The sequence below is a fragment of the Dunckerocampus dactyliophorus genome, chromosome 10 (genome assembly GCF_027744805.1).
Source record: "Dunckerocampus dactyliophorus isolate RoL2022-P2 chromosome 10, RoL_Ddac_1.1, whole genome shotgun sequence".
Lineage (NCBI taxonomy): Eukaryota > Metazoa > Chordata > Actinopteri > Syngnathiformes > Syngnathidae > Dunckerocampus > Dunckerocampus dactyliophorus.
In genome coordinates this window covers 9,284,801-9,288,900 of record NC_072828.1, presented here as the reverse complement: position 1 = coordinate 9,288,900, position 4,100 = coordinate 9,284,801, and positions in this window count along the sequence as shown.

The following is a 4,100-nucleotide window of genomic DNA, read 5'->3' as shown; positions in this document are numbered from 1 at the left end:
AGAGTCAGCGAGCAGACAGGAAGTGTGCTGACAAACTCCAAGACTTTAACAACCCCCCCAACACGCACACACACAGCCACCCCCACCTCTGCTGGGCCCACACTACCCCTTCCCCCCTTTTGTCCTGTTGTCCCACCTAAAGAAAGACAAGACAACTTTATTGTAATAAAACACAACACTACATGATTACACACATGCTACATTGTCCACACTGAGGTCTGTTAGCTTAGCAAACGCACTCCAGCAGAGGTTGTGACTCGGCCCCCGTGGCGCCTTGGAGCTCACGTCAAGAAGCAGCCACCCGTAAAATCTGTTCCAGGGTCAAACTGTGGCCATCAACAGCAATGTTTCAAGCGACATGCAAGTGTAAAAAGAAGTGAAGCAGTGGTAATAGTATAAATGTTTGCCACCTTCCTGATTACTTTTTTTTTTTCATTTTTGTCACACAAATGTTTCATTAGTCAATGACAACACAGCTGAACACATAATGCAGTTTTTAAATGAAACTTTTTATTATTAAGGGAGAAAAAAATCCAAACCTGGCTCTGTGTGAAAAAGTGAAAAACCTAATAATAAACCTAATAACTGGTTGGGCCACCCGTAGCAGGAACAACTGCAAACAAACAATTACTTACAATGAGTCTCTTACAGCGCTGTGGAGGAATTTTGGCTCACTCATCTTTGCAGAATTGTTGTAATTCAGCCACATTGGAGGGTTTTCCAGCACGAACCACCTTTTTAAGGTCATGCCACAGCATCTCAATAGGACTCAGGTCAGGACTTTGACTAGGCCACTCCAAAGTCTTCATTTTGTTTTTCTTCAACCATTCAGAGGTGGACTTGCTGGGTTTTGGATCATTGTGCTCCTACAAAACCCAAGTTGGTTTCAGCTTGAACATTCTCTTCAGGAGTTTTTAGTAGACAACAGAATTCATGGTTCCATTTATCGCAGCAAGTCTTCCAGGTGCTGAAGCATCAAAACAGTCCTACACCATCACACTACCACCACCATATTTTACTGTTGGTACTGTATGATGTTCTTTTTCTGAAATGCGATGTTACTTTTATGCCAGATGTAATGGGGACACACACTTTCCAAAAAGTTCAACTTTTGTCTCGTCAGACCACAGAGTGTTTTCCCAAAGGCCTTGGGGATCATCACGGTGTTATCAGGCAAAAATGAGATGAGCCTTTGACAAATGTTTTTTTTTTCAGCAGTGGTTTTCGTCTTGTTACTCTGCCATGCAGGCCATTTTTGTCCAGTGTCTTTCTTATGGTGGAGTCAAGAACACTGACCTAAACTGAGTTTTTTGGATGTTGTTGTGGGGTCTTTTGTGTCCTCTTGAATGAGTCTTCGCTGCGCTCTTGGGGTAATTTTGGTTGGCTGGCCACTCCTGGGAAGGTTCACCACTGTTCCATGTTTTCACCATTCGTGGATAATGGCTCTCACTGTGGTTCGCTGGAGTCCCAAAACTTTAGAAATGGCTTTATGACCTTTTCCAGACAAACACAGATTTCTGTGTCATTAACTAATATTTAAATTTCTTTGATTATCTGAAACATTTGATTGTGACAAACATGCAAAAAAATAAGGAATCAGGAAGCACTTTTTCGCACCGCCATATGTTGACGCTGGTGACTTACTGCTGTGAATGGAACGTAACTTTCTGTCTATATTCTTTTTTGCTTATTTTCTTCTTCCCCTTGTTGACGCTCATCCTTCTTATGGAAGAAGGACAGAGAGACACTACATTTTTTCCTAAAATGTCGTTCATCTTTTTCATGGACATGCTAAGATGTTAGCCAGAATGTCCTTTTATTTTTGCTGGAGAAACAAGAAGTGAGTGATTGTTGAGTGAATAACAGCAATGATGTTAGTATTTGCTGCAGAGAAGACAAAAGTGTTGACAAAAAGGAAAAGTGCGTCGTGTCCGACTTCCACTCGACTGTCCGCCTGCTCTGATGTCTTCTGACTGTTAGCCTTTGCGTGGTGACTCCAGCGTTTGGCCCCATGCCCACCTCGGCCCCCCGGGCCCCTGTCAGCCTGACGTTAGTGCTCCTCCGCGGCCTGGAATTAATTTCCCTTTCTCGCTGACCTGGAATGTCACCCTGCAACTGAAGCGGCCTAAAAAGGAAGTCGGCGCTCAACTGGATTGGTTGACTTTTCTTAAGCTGAAGCCCCACCCCATGCTGGCCGCTCTAACTGGAGGCTGGGAAGACTTTCAAGGACTTTCTGGACTCTACTTCCAGGTGGATCCCCTTCCTCCCTTCTTTCTTTGACCATAGTGAGAAGCGGCGTCTCCAGAGCGTTGTCGGTTGCAGCATCAGAGCGGTGTCTGCAAATATTCCGTGTCAACATTCCTAAAGACACGATCAAAGAAGAGTCAGACAGGACAGATGCCCACTCAGACGTTGCTAGCATATTAGCATGGGTGCTAGGTTAGCAGCATAGCTAGTTAATAAAAGTGACAGGCGCCATTCAAGACCCTCAGTGGTGACCAGCGGACCCTCAGAATCCCGCTGACAACTTGTCACGTCCAATATGTCATATTCACTGACTGACTACCCCCCGGACGCCCAGGAGGCGGGGGTCATCATGTAGAGACAGTGATCGTACACACACACACACACACACGCACACACCCCTAGCCTTGCCATCAGGATCAGGTGAGGCAATGAGGGGGCTATCACCTCCAGAGGAGGGGGCGGGGGGCATCCCTGGCAGCCAAGAGGAAGGAGGAGCTCATCCTCAAATTATGCTAATGAGGCGTCGCTTTGATGCAAAACAAGCCAGACTGGCCGCTAATGTTTGTCCAGTCGTGAAAGGGCGAGACTCCCTGCGAGAAATATCAAGAAAGGGGGGTGAGGGACAAAGGGTGGGCAGTCTGGGCTATAAGCGGCGCAGCGCGGGCGGCTCCCGCAGCGTTATACATTATCATATTTCCACGTAATTACTTGCTTTTTCCACATGAAATGAGGAAGCAGTTCGACGGTGCGTTCACTGCCCGCAGGACACACGGCCTCGCCGCAGTTTCCGCCCTGGCCCCGACACATGACCTTTGACCTTTACTCTCTCACACACACACTACATGGCACCATGCACGTGGAGACATCAAAGAACTTAGTTTGATAGCTAGCACAATGGAGGGGGTGGGGCTTGATGTGTCCCCTTCTTCTCTCGGCGTCTCTGATGTGACATCTCTGTGCTCTCCCTCAGTCCCTGGAGGTCCCGATGGAGCGGCCTGGACGAGTGGTACGGGTGGGTCGGGGCTCTGCGTGCTGCTGAGCGCACTCAGTGAAGCAGCAGGCTAGCAGTAGCTTCACATTAGTGGCTAGAGGCGGGAAAAGAGCTGGCTTCTATCCACTTCCTGTTTGTATGTCCATGCAAAGGCTGAAGGTCGCCAATCACAGTCTGACATCACAACTTTGTCCTCGTCCCCGTGTGCCCACTTCTTGTTCTTTCCACATCCTGCAAACGTCAGGTGACCTCAAAAGGATAGGACCACACACACACACACACACTAACGTAAATGGTTCATGAGCATGTTAGCATGGTCATGTGATCTAATGGAATTTACTGACAGCTGATTGGATGCTTGTCTCCTCTTCTAGGTGGGGCTCAAAGGACCAACCCCTCACCCCACCATTGCCCTTGTACCACCCTGGCATCCGTCTGAGGCGCCTCATTGCCATGGCAATGAAATGTAAAGGTGAGAAGCGTCAGTGTGAAACAATCTTCACAGTCTTGGCTGTTAGAGGTGTGTGTGGAGGGGGGGGCCATGGCGCCGCTCCAGTGGTCTGGCCGCCGCCCAGTTGCTTCTTCATCAGAGTGAGCGGTCAGCCACCGCCTTTCACAGCCAGCTGACATCACTGGGTGTGCGAGTGTGTGTGGGGAGGGGGGCAGCTGGGATTGCCCCCTTCATCCCACATGGAGGTGTGTGATGTGCAGCCAGGAGGGGGCGTGGCGGTGTATTGAGGGTGTGACCTGCCAGCGGTGTGCACGTGGCGACGAGGTGCTGCCAAGTGTGTTGACTGACCCCAAACTCCTTGTGTACGTGTGTGTATGTGTGTGTGTGTGTGTGTGTGTGTGTGTGAGAGAG